Here is a 17,258-nt window from a genome sequence, read left to right on the forward strand (position 1 = left end):
GATGAATTACGTAAAATAACCTAAATCATGGCTGCGAGTTATATGTGTAGGATTACCAGACATCCTCTTTCTCCCGGATGTGTTCTACCAGGGAAACAAAAAATTGTATGGAAATTTGAGAAAAGTTCACTTTCCGGTGCAGTGTGCTTGAAAACACATCTATTAGTGTTATTTATTGTAAATTTCGGATTCTTATATACACAAGAATTGATTAAGAAATTAATTACTTCTTACCTCAAAATGTGTACATATTGTACTTTCCTAGTAACATAACTATATTATTCTACTATAACCGATATCATCTTATCATCACTGGGTATCTACAATTTTGACTTGATGACTTTCAATCTGACTTGATGACTTTCAAACTGACTTGATGACTTTCAATCTGACCTGATGTCTTTCAATCTGACTTGACGTCTTACCATTGATTTGATGTCTTAAAACCTGACTGATGTCTTTCAATCTGACATGAAGTCTTTCAATTTGACTTGACGTCTTTCAATCTGACTTGATGACTTTCAATCTGACTTGATGACTTTCAATCTGACTTGATGACTTTCAATCCGACTTGAGGTCTTTCAAACTGACTTGATGACTTTCAATCTGACTTGATGTCTTACATTTTGTCATTAAGGACGATAGTACAAATTCTACTAAGACATAGTCATTGACAGTTGCGCAATTAGTGGAAGATCGATAGTCTTAAGCCTCCCCGAAATATTAATTAGCGAACAATTGTTCAGTGCATAATTATTCAATAAAACATAGAAAGTCGTACTTACCTATTCGGTGCAGTTACGGTTGCAACATTTGTATTGTAGCTGGGAATGTTGGTGTTATCCTTAACAACTCGCCACCTAGAATAATAATAATAGTTTGTGTCTAAGTATTAAATAATGCACGACAGCATCAAGTCACATGAGAAATACAAAATAATACATATTTTTATGATATAAGTTTTCCTCATTTAATCACACAATCCATTTCTCCCCGAAATCTTGTTGCTTAAATAATGAAAATTTTGTATAAGATCTAGTCGTGGATCTCTAACAGTGTATCATATTTCCTATGTATCAAATGATAACAATAATAATAAGCTGAAATTTTACTTCACACACACACACACACACACACACATACAGGGTGACACAGGGAAGTGTACTCATTTTTGAATTAACAGTATACAGGTAATGTGACACCAAACTTTATTCCTGGGGTTTGAATAGGTGTGGGAAGTAATGCCATTTGTGTTACGTAGAAAAAATCACATCTGGAAGGTGATGTCAATCTTCCATAATGCAGTTTTCCAGTCGAGAGATGAAGCTGCCCCACACGCATTCCAATGTCTCCTGAGTGATCGGCTGCATCTCCCTACGAATATAGCTAACTGTCTCCAGTTCGTCTAATGAACGGGGTTTGTCGACGTAAACTCGGTCCTTTAAATACCCGCACCGATAGAAATTGCACATACTCAGGTCGGGAGATCGGGGAGGCCAAGCCACATCTCCGAACCTGGAAATCAAGTGACCACAATCCCCGTAGGATGTTCATGGAATATTTGACTGTGTGGGCTGTAGCCCCATCTTGTTGGAACCACACATCTTGTTTCAAGTTCAACATCTCTAGTTCTGGCAGAAAAAAAATGTTTGGATCATGTGCGTGTAACGATTGGAATTCACTGTTATCGCTACGCACTCCTCTTCAAAAAAATAGGAACCGATAACGTTACGCTTGGATATATACAGGGTGTTTCCGGGCTGATGATACAAACTTTCAGGAATGACATCGTCGCACAAAGTTCTGGTGTACCGGTTGGAACAACCCCGGGGTCGTTCGAACAATGTCACACGCAGCGAGAACTCTTGCCAGGAGATCCTCTTCAGTCTACTACAGGTTTCTCGTACACAAGACTGTCTTGTCATGCCTGCAGCGAAGCTGGTGGACGCCACTTTCAACAACTGTTGTGAATGTAGCAGCTTGTGAAACTTGTGCAGGTAATAAAAGTATTACATCTTCATACACAGATTTTCGCTTATAACTTTCGACTAAGTCGTTCCCGGACAAGGGTTCCTTATCTCAAATTGATACATGTGCCCTTCTCCATCATCCCTGAAAGTTTGTATCATCAGCCCGGAAACACCCTGTATATTTACATCACACACACACACACACACACACACACACACACACACACACACACACACACATATATATTGATGATCTATTATCTAAATCTCTAGATTTCTAACAGTGTATCCTATTTCCTATGTATCAAATAGATTAATGATAACAATAATAATAATATCACGTTCGATAATCAATATTCTAGTTTGCAAAAACGGGAAACGGCGACCATAGAGGCCGAATGGTTAGCACAACGCGCCACGACACCATAGGTTCCGGTTTCGAATGCTGACGTTCTTAGTGAGTGTCCGTTCATAATTTTCATCCTATCATCACTCATCCACATCTTCGCGGTTAGCCAAAAGTGGCATAAATGGAGATAAAATAAACCGAATCAATCAAACCTTCACGAATCTAACATCAGCATCACTCGGGCACGTAGCTGAAGCGCTTCCCCCAAATCCTACAAATATCTAATTTAAATGTTATTTTTATTCTTAATAACAGAAATAAAGTTAAGTTATAACCACAGTAAAATCTGCATTTCATCGAAAAAATTTAGTGTATAATAGAGGAACCTGGTTATATTTGTATATTCTACCATTTAATCCAAAGAATAAATGGATCCACAGCTTCCAAAACGTATAGATTTATTTGTGAGAGGTCACAGAATATAAACTTTATGAGTAAAATTTACCACTAACTGTTAAAGCCTTTTCTTGAACGATTGTGTCAAAGTTAATAAGAAAATACAATAACTATGATTTTCAGTACATTAACTGTACAAAATATAAGAATAATAATGAACAACAATAGTGCTAGATATTCACTGATACGGTGGATCGAGTAGCAATGTCTCCCCATTTATGTAATAATAACACTAAATTTGGATTGAAATTGGTATATTTTAATAACATATAATATATTATTGTAAAATAACAATAATTATTATTGTCATTATTATTTGTACTAATGAAGATTTATCTATGGCTCTCTACAAATATTTCTGGTGACGCGTGTGCTGATTAGGGATGACCCCCTTGCTACCTCTCATTCGTGGATAAGGTAAAGCTCCACGTTATGGGCGCCACTAATGCTACGCCCCTTGTGGGTACGTACTTAGATGTTATTTACCACGGCTACAGATATCTTAATCTCAGGGGGATAGGTTCTTTGTTTGAGAATTCCAAATAAGAAAGCGTTTTATAGCCAAGAGGATATAGTAAAATGCGGATCTATATTCTGAGAACTTGACAAAATACAGAGAAAATATATGTATATGTATAATCGAAAAGGCTTCTTCTTCTTTTAAATGGCTTCTTCTTCTTTTAAAAGGCTTCTTCTTCTTTTAATATGGAAAAAGCTTCTTCTTCTCTCTCTTGATTATAGAATAGGCTTCTTCTTCTTTGATTATGGAAAAGGCTTCTTCTTCTTTTCTTCTTTTGATTATGGAAATAAGCTTCTTCTTCTTTAATTATGGAAAAGGCTTCTTCTTCTTTTCTTCTTTGAAAAGGCTTCTTCTTCTTTTCTTCTTTGATTATGGAAAAAGCTTCTTCTTCTTTTCCTTTTGATTATCGAATAGGCTTCTTCTTTTTTTGATTATGGAAAAGACTTCTTTTATTATTTCTTCTATATATAAGAAATCTAGTTGCGTCGTCTCGCTTCCTTTTCTTTATGCCCTTTATATGTTTTCTTTCCCTTTCCCGGTTTCTTTGGCAAACGATACAAGCTATACTTATATAAAGGAGTAGGGTCCGACTAAACTGACACTAGCGCCACCTCCTATGTAACGACCAAAGGGGATAACCAGGATCGCTAATAACGAGCGCTGCCAATGGCCCAGTGCGACTAAGAAAGAAGCGCAACCCTAAAGTGCTTCGGGGCGTCTAATTTGACACAGCGCCACCGGGGACAAACAAACAAAACACTGATGATGTTCTCCTCGTCAGGAAAATAAAAAGAGATTGAGATACATTTCTGAACTCATTTGCTCGCTTAATAAATTTCCTAAACGTTTCATATGCGGCTATATTCTTAATTCTTTTAAATTACTATATACAACATTTTATTCACTCCTTCTATAATTTTTATACTCTTCCTTTATATATTTTTTATTTACTATAATATATAGAATAGCTCTTCTCCGCTCCTAGTTTGTACAATGAGCTCTGCTCTTCTTTATATGGCGTGCTGCCATCTATCGTCGCTTCCGAGAAACCATTCCTCCTTGCAACATTCATTGTGTCGTCGAAACTGGCACGTGACACAATATCCCCCTCCTTGAGGATGAAAAATTTATATATTGGAAAAAATCTTTTGGAATTAGATAAATTTTTCCACTTTCTCTACATCTCCTTGGACTCTTCTCATTGACTCGCATTTCTCTCTTCTTTCTATTTTTCGTTTCTAGATATCTTATCACCACTTTCCGGAAATATTCGTGACCTCTTAAGTTATTTTTAGATATAAAATATAATTCTTCAATAGTTCATCTCCTGCAAGTCTGCTCGTCTATTCTCTCCAAGATAGTCTTTACCTGACGATGTCTTGCCAAAATAGTAATTTTAGTTTCACCCTTTTCTTCTTTCAGCAATCTCTCTACAGATTATCAGTTAGCTCAGATTTATCCGTTTCAAAGAACTCTCTCACTTCTCTAAGTTGATCATCTACGTATTTCTATCAGCTACAATATTTCTTCACATCAGCCTTAATTTCATATCAGCATGTATCTAGATATATTTATTTTCTGGGATTACTACCCATTCTCGGAATACAACCGATTCTTCTTTAGCTTCTGGGATTACAACCCATTCTCGGAATACAACCGATTCTTCTTTAGCTTCTGGGATTACAACCCATTTCTTTTACACTTTTCTAAATACACGATGACCTTTAGTCGTCTAAGCTTGCAAAGAATTTATTTTACTGATACTATTCGATCTTCTTTCATATTATCTTCTCCTTTTTCCGGAGAGTTTTCTTCATGATTAACTTCCTTATGTGCCTAACTGTTCTATCATCTTCGTTCTTCTGTTCGTACATTGAAAAGTTTACTTCCATTTTCCATATTACTTTCTTTGGCTTCTTTCCTTTTACAGGTTTGATCTTCCACTATCAGTCTCTTTGTTCAATTAGGGTGGTGACATAAATTCGCAGTCATTATTCTTTCTTAAGATATAACTTGCAGAATATATTTTCCTCCAACGATGGGTATTATATATCTTTTTACAGGAACTAACATTAAAGAACTAAAATTTTCTTCTTTCAAATATATCATTAATGTTTGCCCAAACTAATAATTCCACGAATTTTTCTTCTGGTGAACTAGAACTTTTTCATAGAACTTGATTAATTCTAGAAACATCTGCTTGCCAGTCTAAATAAGTCATAACATCTCCTTCCTTTGCACTATTCAGTCATACTAGTTTCTTCCGATTCTTTCAGATACTCGTTGCTTGTTATTATCTTGTTTCTCTTTTCCTTCCTCTTCTTTTCTTCTCTTTCTTCTATTTTCTTTTCTATTCTTCTCAAGATTCTTTTTCCTCCTCTTCCAACTTTCTTCCAGTAAAGAAATTACTTTCATTTTTCTCTCTTCTTCCAATCTGGTTTCTGCCAAGTCTTCTTCTTATGTTCTACATCTTCATCAAATGCATGCTCTCCTTGTCTTTTCCGTCTCGTCTTCTTCTTCCTTCTCTTTGGCGAAGTAGCATCAGAATCCATTTGATCTATGTCGACTCTTTTTAGCGTATTCTTAACTTTCTTCAGGTTCCTTTCTATTTTTAGTTTCTTTCTCTTCCTCTTCTTCCATGTCTTTACGTGAATATAAGTAGTGTAATTGATGCTATAACCAGGGCGAGAAAGTATGAACCCCCCTCTGGCAGATTTGTCTATACTTAAAACAGGCTCAACATGCCCATATGAGCTTTTTGCTCAAGTGTGGAACCCTGCCTAATCCAAGATTTTTGTGAAAATGCCCTCGGGAATTTCCTGAGAAAGTATGACCCCCCCTCAGATTGATTTGCCTACACTTACAAAAGGCACTTCTGTGAGATTGTTGTCCATAATTCTGTCAAAAATATGCCCCTCCTCATATTTTTTTGACCACACCTGAAACTACGCCAAACGTATTAACACACACCCACACCCACCCACACCCACCCACACATATTTACTTCCGGTCCACTTCCGGTCCACTTCCGGTCTACTTCCGGTCTACTTCCGGTTTGCCTACTTCCGGTCCACTTCCGGTCCACGTGTGGCCAAGTTGTGGCCTATTTCTGCTTTTTTTATCCAGCATAAAGTTTTGATCTGAATCCCAAGAAATTGTATATAAATACCAAAGCCAAAAATATTAAGTGTATACACACATATACACGTACACACACACACACAGCACAGTGTTGAACCCAACTGATATTTTTATCCAGCATAAAGTTTTGATCTGAATCCCAAGAAATTGTATATAAATACCAAAGCCAAAAATATTAAGTGTATACACACATACACACATACACACACACACAAAGCACAGTGTTGAAGCCACCTGATATTTTTATCCAGCATAGAGTTTTGATTTGAATCCCAAGAAATTGTATATAAATACCAAAGCCAAAAATATTAAGTGTATACACACATACACACATACACACACACACAAAGCACAGTGTTGAACCCAACTGATCCAGCATAAAGTTTTGATCTGAATCCCAAGAAATTGTATATAATAAACAACAACAAAAAATGCCGAATCAAAAACATTGTAATCAATGCAATAAGAATATATCCAGCCCCAATTGGGCTAAGCACCAAAAGATTTGTAACCCAGACAAATACAGAACTCCCACAAAAATTTGCCCCAAATGCAATAGAAAATATAGCATGGAATATTTCACATATAAACATAGAGATACTTGCTCTGCACAGTCAAAACACAACCATCTACATCTGGTCTGAAAAGGAAGCATGAAGCACTTGTTAATGCTGGACCTGCAAAACAGCCACGCTATGAACCCATCCGTAGCAGTTTTAACGGCCAATTAAGGGATCACCGGTTTGTATCAGAACCAAGATGTGGTATTGAGAATTTCTTGAACAGTATAAATTCTGATCTCCAGGCAATTCTAAATGCACAAAATGGCTCTTATAAACTGTCCCTCAAATTGTATACACAATATAAGAAGCCAAATAGCACAAAATTTATACAGCCCCACATAACAGAAACTGTACCTGTATATTCAAATACAAATTCAGACACAATAATAAGCAGCTTGATAAATCAATTAAATATTAAACACTCTGAATTTGCTGCAAAAGAGTCAGGATGGAGCCTATGCGGTTCATCACACAAGTTATATGTTAATATTTCTGAATTCTGCCCATTACAAGGTTCTACATATCTGCCATTACCTGCCAATATTAAAAACAAACAAGCCGTGGTTAATATAAAAAATACCGACCAGAAATGCTTTTTATGGTGTATATTAGCTGTTTTGTTTCCAGTTTCAAGGAATCCTGAGAGAATAAGTTATTACAAACAGCATGAACATCTTTTTGACGATGCAATGGAGGGTTTGGAATATCCAATGTCTGTTCAGAATATTGATAAATTTGAAAAAAAGGCCAGGCACATCAATGGTAAACAATTATCTATTAATGTATTTATTTGTTCCACTGGCAATTGCTTGATAGCACCTCTCCGAATAAGTATATTTGATGATGATTCTGCTGTTCCGATTGATCTGCTCTTAATTGAAGGGGATGGCACATATCATTACACTTTGATACATAATCTTGAAGCTTTAGTCAGAACACAACTAGACAAATCTAATAGAATATTCAAGTTGTGCAGAAGATGTTTAACTGTATTTGATGGTCAAAAAATGGTAAATGGGGTTCGTGAAAAAAATGCAGAAATTGCTAAAAACAAGTTAATTGAGCATCTGAAATATTGTGGGAACCATAAACCTGTTCATATGGTGATGCCTAATCCAAGTGAAAATTGCAAATTCAAAAAGTTTGAAGCCTTGTCGGAACACCCAGCATATATTGTCTGTGATTTTGAATCGAACCTCAAACCTCTTGCATTCTGCAATCCAGATCCCGAGGAATCTTCAAGTACACCATACCAGCAACATGAACCTTCCAGTTTTTGTTATATAGTTATACGGGATGGTGTTGTTACCAAAAAAGATTCATACATGGGACCAAATGCCATCAAAATATTTGCACATAGAATAGAAAATGAGTGCCGTGACATAGCATCTAACATCTTATTAAAATCAAAGCCTATGTTGCCTTTAACAGAGAAACAGATTGAGGATTTCAACAATGCAGAAAAATGTCCGGTATGTGATTCTGAATTTTCAGATACAAATATCAAGGTTCATCACCATTCTCATACAGATGGTAAATTCTTAATAGCCCTGTGTAATAGCTGTAATATTAAGATCAAGAGACCAAGATTTGTCCCCATATTTTGCCATGGAGCATCCAATTATGATTTCCATCATCTGATCAGATATGAGGGGTTTGAGAAGCAGAATTTAAACATTTTAGCTGAAAATGATGAGAAATATATATCTATTAGCAAAATAATTAAAGTTGATGGTGTTTCTATTCACATAAGATTTCTTGATTCTTACAGATTTTTATCTGCTAGCCTGCCCACACTGGCCACTCAATTACCTGATGATCAATTCAAAATCACACGTGCATTGTTTCCAAATCAGGACCTGAAATTAATTAGGCGGAAGGGTGTATATCCATATGACTATGTTACAGATTTTTCTAAATTTGATGAGTGTTCTCTGCCACCACAAGAAGAGTTTTACAGCAAAATCAGAGGATCTGGAATCACTGATGAAGATTATCACCATGCCCAATTGATGTGGAACAATTTAAAATGCAAGACATTTCGTGATTATCACATGGCATATTCGAAACTTGATGTCACCCTCTTAGCTGATATATTGCAGGTATTCAGAAAATCTTCTATGCAAAATTATAAACTGGATCCAATATATTTTTTCAGTGCCCCGGGCCTAGCATGGTCTGCAACGTTTTTGAACACTAACATGCATTTGGATCTGATCCACGATCAAGATACGTATCTGTTTATGGAGAAAGGTATAAGAGGAGGGATGGTGCAATGTTCTCAGAGATATGCCAGAGCAAATAACAAATATATGCCTGATTATGATCCAGCACGGCCATCAAATTATATAACGTATGTAGATGCAAACAGCCTCTATGGTCATGCCATGATGGATAAATTGCCATATGCAGGGCTTGAATGGGTTGAAGATTTCAATATTGAGGATCTTAAGGATTTTGATGACAGTGACTATGGCCTCTTCTTAGAGGTTGATCTGACAATTCCTGATGATTTGCACAATACATTTTCTGATCTGCCCCCAATTCCCGAGGTTCAGTGCTCACCTGGCTCTAAACAGAAGAAGCTCATGATGACTCTGGAGCCGAAACAAGGATATGTCATATATTACAAAAACCTCCAGTTCCTGATGAAACATGGTGTTCAAGTGACCAAAGTTGGCAAAGTTTTGAGGTTCAGGCACTCAAGATGGTTGAAACCATATATTGATACAAATACAGAGCTTCGAACATCTGCAAAGAGCCAATTTGATAAGGGCTTGTTTAAATTGATGGTGAATTCAGTGTATGGCAAAACTATTGAAAATGTCAGGAAACATACCGATGTTAAAATAATTACTGACCCCAGCCTGAGCAAAAAATTGGTTGCAAAGCCCAACTTCAATTATAGAAGAATTTATGATGAGCACATGGCACTTTTCAACATGAAAAAAACAAAGATCAAATTTGATAAACCTATTTATGTAGGGGCTGTGATATTGGAATTGTCCAAATTACATATGTTAATATTGTATTATGATGTGCTGAAACCTTTTTATGGTGATCGTGTAAAATTATTGTACATGGACACGGATAGTTTTATTCTTGATATTCAAACAGAAGATGTTTATCAAGATATGTCACAGCCTGAATTGTTTCAATACTTTGATACCAGTGAACATACAAAAATTCAACCCCACAACAAAAAGGTGCCTGGCAAGTTAAAAGATGAGACACTTGGTGATGTTATTGTGGAATTTGCTGGGTTAAGTGCCAAGGTGTATAGTTTTAAAACATGTAGTGGTGTTGCTGCCAAAAAGGCCAAGGGCGTTGGCAAAGTAACTGTGGAAAAAGATCTTGAATTTGAAGATTATAAAAATTGCATCAAATCCCAGAATTCAATCAAAACATCAGAATCCAGAATTCAGAGTGAGGATCACTTGTTGACTAGCAATATTGTAAGAAAAGTGGCTCTGGACCCACATGATGATAAGAGATGCATTTTATCATGTTGCATACATACTTTACCTTGGGGGCATTGTGATTTGAAAATTGGGAAACAATGCCCAATTACAGAGCATGATTTGAAATAAATAAACATGCCTATGAACTTATTTGGGTTCAAGAAACAGGCTATTATGGACCTGCCCACACCACAACCCTCTCCTGATATGCTGTCTAAACTGAGTGGCTTGTTAATTATTCATCTGAACAGCATACTTACAGATGTTGATGAAGAAACAGGCAAAATATTGTACATATTTAACAATAATTTAAATCATTACCAATTACCTGTAGGTGGGCAATTACAATTTATTACAACCCCTGAGGGTGATGTTAAAATTTCAGTAGGGAGAAATATTTATAGAATTAAGCACTCAAACATGGTTTCTGGCACTGTATATACTGTTTCTGCTGGTGACTGCTTATATATTGAGGTCCCTGGATCATATGACAAGCTTATACCCTTTTTTATAGAATTAAGAATCAGATACTCTATAATAAATAACCATTAAAACAAAAATGCCTAATGATATATTTGGCCATACAAGACATGAAGATCACAGTGATGAGATTCTGATGCTTGATGTCAGAGTCAAGAAATTAAGAAGTGATTTACAAGCTTTACAAACCACACTCAATGCCAGTCTTCAATTAGAAATTACAAATTTGCAATCACAATGCATGGACCCTCTTCTTAAAATTGATTCTGAACTCAAAGTGCTGCTTCAAAAATATACTGATCTGGCAACATTAGATAATTTTCAAAGTTTAGAAGAAGCTGTAGCAGCTCTTCAAGCCAAATTTAAGACCCAGGCTAACAACTCTGAGCAATTGAAACAGCAACTGGAAGAGCAAATAAATAATGTCCAGGCACAGCTCCAAACAATTGTCAAAAGCATAAAATCACAAGAAGATTTTGATCTAGTGATTTCCACTCTAAAAGAACAGATTCAATCACTCCAAATACCTAACCTGGATCCTCTACACAATGCCATAGCCGAGGTTAAAGAAAAAATTGAGACACTTGAAAATTTTATGAACAATTTGCCATCTTCTGATGCTTTGAATGCAATAACTCGGAGTGTTGCCAACATTAAGCTGCAACTTGAAACATATGAAGATTTTGGAAAAATTCAAAGTACCATAACCCATCTTGAAGGTACAATAGCAGCAGTGCAAAGTGATTTGGCAAATGTACTAGAATCTTGCCTGCCTGGTATTGTAGACACACTTGTCAGTGTCCAGGAACAGATCACAAAACTTGAAAACCTCAACACTGAATCTGAACTATCTCATTTTCATCACTTGATCGATGATATCCAAACAAAACTTGAAATTTTACAACAATCCACACCCACTCAGGCAGATATAGCCCTGCTCCAAAATGCTATGCAAAATGTGGCTGATGCTTCTGAATTAAACAATGTGAAATTGGCACTTGAATCTTTGCAAAATACAGTATCAAATCTTCCCACATCACAGGAACTTAAAAATATTAAGAGAGCTGTGAATAGGATATTGAAATCAGAAGATATCAAGAATATCCAAGCAGAGATCAAACATCTCACTCAGACAGTGGCCACTCTACCAACCAATCAACATATTAATGAACTGCATGCCCTGTTTGAGGATATCAGAAGACAGGTCCATGATCTTACTGCTCAAAATTCAAAATTGGCAGTTGTTGAAAATTTACAGCAAATTGTAGCTAATATCAAGCAACAGCTAGGAACCATGGAATCCAATCAAGCAAATGCTCTGTCTGTTTTTGCCACCCAGCTTCAAGAGATTGTGCAACAATACAAGAAACTCGTTGTGGACATAAAAATCAAGCCGGGCCATGATGATGTTGTTAGGACCATCAATGAGCACCTTGAATCTGTAACAAGCAGATTGCTTACAGCAGAAAAAGAAATAACAGGCATAATCGAGAATCCAAAACATTCAGTAATTCTTGAATTGTACAGCATCCCCAACAAAGAATATGATTCACCATTTACACCAGGTGGCAAAATATATATGCTGTCCCCTGCACAATTTTATTACCAGTTTTTTGTTGGGGGCACACTGAGACCAATCAAGATCAAATATTGGCATCAGCCACAGGCACACCACTACCCTACCTTATCAATAACAAATGCTGACAACAAACCAAAAATCACCAGTGTAGAGTTAGAGGATTTTACAGACCCCAATACATTAGAAACAGCCTATACTGAAGATGATGGATCTCTGGAATTTAAAATACATATTGGAGACAAATTATATTTAGAAAATCCTGCAGTCTCAGCTGCTGAACACCCCATAGTTGCAATATTCTTGTTTACATATTATGTCTAGTTGTTGATGAATTACACAGACAAGCCAGACATAATTTTAAGAGACTGCCAGTAGTCACAAAGGGCATAGATGATTTATGGCAGAGCGACTTGATTGAGTTGTCAAGTGGACAGTTGAAAAACTTAGACAAAATCAACAAGGGCTACAAGTATCTACTCACTGTAATAGATACATTTTCAAAATTTGCCTGGGCTGTGCCACTCAAATCCAAGACTGGAACATGTGTTACAGAAGCCATCAGGACAATCATCAATCAGAGTGGAAGATCACCGCGCTATTTGCAAACAGATAATGGCAAAGAATTTTATAATTCAGTGTTTCAACAATTTATTAAAAGCCAGGCAATAAAACATTACTCGAGTTACAGTGATCTCAAAGCCTCAATTGTAGAGAGATTCAACAGAACCTTAAAAAATCTTATGTATAAACAATTTACACTTCAAGGTAATTATAAATGGCTTAATATTCTTCCAGAACTTCTACATAAATATAACAACTCTATCCATTCCACAATCAACATGAAACCCTCTGAAGTAACTTCATCTGATGAGCAAAAATTGATCAGGACTGTTTATTATCCTAGATACCAGCCAACAACAAGAAAGGCCAAATACAGGGTGGGTGATCAAGTAAGAATCAGCAAATATAAGCACTTATTCAAAAGAGGCTTTACTAGAAACTGGAGCACTGAATTATTTACAGTAGTTCAAGTTAAACCCGGGACCCTTAACACATATATAATAAAAGATCACCGAGGAGAAATTCTCAAAGGCAGATTCTATGAACAAGAACTCAGCAAAACTAAACAGCCTGACACATATCTCATAGAAAAAATCATCCGCAGAAAAGGCAAAAAGTTATTTGTCAAATGGCTGGGTCATCCGGAAAACAGCTGGATCGATGCAAACAAAATAATAATATGAGCACCTGGGATGTTATAAAAAGGCTGCCAGAACCTGAACAGCAGAATAAGAGAAAAAGCAACTTGCTGCCTGATAATATTAGGTGTCTTATTGTTGGGCCATCTGCTTGTGGTAAAACTACACTAGTGGTTGATAATTTTTTATTGGCACCCAACTGGTTAGACTGGAAAAACAGGCACTTGTATGTCTTCTCTAAGAGCTTGGAACAATTAAAATATCAGCAGCTGATGAAGCTATATGATGGATTGGATATAGCCACTTTTGAACCAGATGTTAAGCCACTTCATGAATGTCTCGATAATTCTGTTGTTGTGTTTGATGACATTATATTGGATAATCAAAACAAGGTTAGAAATTTCTTTACACAGGGCCGACACAAAAACATTGATTGTTTCTACCTGGCACAGACTTTTTCTAAAATACCGAAGCAGCTGATCCGAGACAACAGCAATTTTATATGTGTCTTTCATCAAGATCATACCAACCTCAAACATATACATGATGAATATGTAGGTGGGGACTTGAGCTACAATGATTTTTCCAAGTTTTGCAGCAAGTGCTGGAACCAGGACAGTTATGGGTTTGTCACAATTGATATGACAAGAACACCTAATACTGGAAAATACAGAAATAAAATCAACGATTTTCTAGACGTAGAGACGTATATAAACAACCATGAAACGACCAATCATTGATGATCTTAAATTAAGAGATTATCTTGTAAAAAGATTTAAGGGATGGAAATCACAGAACCGAGGAATTTATGAAAAACACAAACAAACAGAACAGCCTGTAATTGATGCTATTAATAATTTAGGTAAGAATATCAAAACTGTTACAGAGCAGAATCAAAATTTGATCACAGAGCTCGTACCTGTAGCTGCAAGGAACATATTAGATTATCCATTCACCCCACTTTCCAGTATTCATACACCTAGTCCTGTTGCTCCTCGAAGAATTGAGGCTAGTCAGGATCCTATTGAATTGGGTCTTCTTGCTCAAAAATATTTAACCACACCTAAAGACAACAAAGATGAGGTCTTTGGCTTATATGCTGACACAGAGCTTGATGGGAGCATCATACATAGAATTGGCAATTTCAGAGTAACCTTTATGGGAGATGATATAATTGTATATTCAGAATCTCGACTTGGAGAAAAAGGTGCTTTTGTTAAGTACACCGGCACACCTGGATTATGGGAACTGATGACTAGGAAAAGGCCTGGCAGCTATACAGATCAAGATTATGAGGATTACAAAGAAATATTAATAAAATCAGATGCTCTATACCAGAACAATGATCCCACACAAAAAAGGGTTAAGTCGAGCAGTGGGGCAAAATACAATAATTTAATCAAGCCCATATGGTCACAGATCAAGACTGGCAGTGGAATCAAACAATACAACACCCTGCCCAAAGAATTTGTATGGGTTGATGATGTCAGGAAACTTGTAGATAGGTTATTGGTGATAGCTGGGGAGGAAAATGCTGGCAACCACAATTTTTACAATGAAAAGGTTGGAATTATGGACATGATAAGCACAAAATTGTCTAATTTTATAGTGAATGACACTAAGGGGATTGGATATCTCATAAAAATTATTAATACTCTACCACCCAAATTTTGGAATATTTCTGAGGGTCGGGGGTTGGTTAATGACATTATAAACAAGCTGCCATTTGAACTACATATTCCAGGCTATCAGTATTGTGGTCCAGGCACAAAATTGGATCATAGATTAAACAGAGGGGATCCTGGTGTTAATCCCCTAGACGCTGCTTGTAGAGACCATGACATAGCATACAACACACATTCTGATCTTGACAAGAGACATGTTGCAGACAAGAAATTAGAAGAGGCTGCATTTGGTAGATTTGTAAGCAAAGATGCTTCTTTAAGTGAAAAAATAGCAGCATTGGGAACCACCATAGCTATGAGCACCAAACAAAAACTGGGGTGGGGTTTGTGAATATGTATATAATAAACCTACAATGAAGGCCAAGGGTGTTATGTATCAAATACCTTATGCAGGTCTCAAATCTCTTAAAACTATTGATAGTCTTTTAACCAAAAAGCAGCGCAAGAAAAAAAGCTCTTGTATTGCAAAGGGCCATGGTATGAAATTGTTGCTTAGTACCCCCCAATTAAAAAAATTACAGCAATCAAGAAAAAAATCACATGTAGGGGGTTTCATATTTACCATCCCGGCCATCTTAGCTGCTCTCGGGGCTGTGGGGAGCTTGGCTGGGGGATCAGCTGCCATAGCAAAAACAGTAATAGATGCCAAGAAAAATAGGGCAGAATTAGATGAGCAGAGGCGCCATAACCTGGCCATGGAGAAACAGGGCAAAGGTGTTAAGAGAGCCATGAATAAGTTTAAAAAAAACAAGAGCCGCTTACAAACCAAGATATTGAAGCTTTAATCAAGCCACTGGGCATCAAACATTTTAGGGGTGTGTACATGTCTGATTCTTTACCGGAACAACCACTCAACAAAGAGTGTGGCATTGTTAATTTGGATCAGTACAAAAATCAGGGCCCTCACTGGATCTGTTATCTTAAATATTTAAACAATGAGGCATTTGTGTTTGATTCATTTGGAGGTGTTCCACCTGAAAATTTAGTAAAATATCTAAAATCAGCTAATCTTTATTACAATAATGCCCGTGTTCAAAGTTTCAAAGATGTTAATTGTGGACATCTGTGTTTATCTGTTCTGAGATATATGTCTCAAATAAATAAACCATCAATTGAAAATTTTCAAAAGGCCTTGTGGTATCTGAAACATCATGGGGGTATTCCATCTCACCAGCCAAAATTCAATATTGAAACTCAAATTGCATGATGACATAGTGTATCCCAAAACAATAGCTCTCAGAGCATTTTACGGCATGTACCTCATCCCTAATATTACACACCACAACAATACAATTGCAGTAGGGGATCAAAAAATTGTCATCACTCCAGGGCAGTATAATCTGTCCACTCTAAATGCTCAGTTACCCAGAGGTGTAGTGTTAAGTCAAAATTCTGTCACTCACAGAGTAGAGATTGTATCTGCTACAGAAACAGTGGATCTGGGTACTATAGGAGAGCTGTTAGGCTTTGAGAACAACACAAAACTTGAAGCGGCCATCAAACACACTGCTATGAATATACCTAAATTCTTAGCCATAGAGACTCTGAATATTCACTGTAATGTGGCCGAGGGTATGATCACCAAATCAAATGGCATAGGCACTCACAAACAAACAGGCATCATTGCAACATTCAAACCTAATTCTGAATTTATGGAGCCCATCATCTACAATCCATCCCCAACATTATATTTTCCTGTGTGCCATAATAGAATAGATAACATTGAATTGATGGTCACTAATGAAAAAGAAGAATTAGTTGATTTTGCTGGAGCCACAACAACTGCTATCATAGAGATTAACATTTAAATAAAAATACATACAATGGAAAATATTGAGAGTTATGAGCTACAATC

The 17,258-nt window shown here is 36.5% G+C and overlaps 1 protein-coding gene across 2 annotated transcripts in view; it reads right to left on the bottom strand.

Annotated features, from left to right (window-relative positions):
* The window catches only part of LOC146002686 (uncharacterized), a 533,571-nt gene that overhangs the window by 442,053 nt on the left and 74,260 nt on the right, over nt 1-17,258 (bottom strand). For both annotated transcript variants that reach the window (XM_083140646.1, XM_083140647.1), the window contains exon 2: nt 786-860. The gene's annotated coding sequence lies outside the window, so the exon portion shown is untranslated. The remainder of the gene's footprint in view (nt 1-785; nt 861-17,258) is intronic.

The sequence above is a fragment of the Lepisma saccharinum genome, chromosome 18 (genome assembly GCF_977018435.1).
Source record: "Lepisma saccharinum chromosome 18, izLepSacc3.1, whole genome shotgun sequence".
NCBI classification, from domain to species: domain Eukaryota; kingdom Metazoa; phylum Arthropoda; class Insecta; order Zygentoma; family Lepismatidae; genus Lepisma; species Lepisma saccharinum.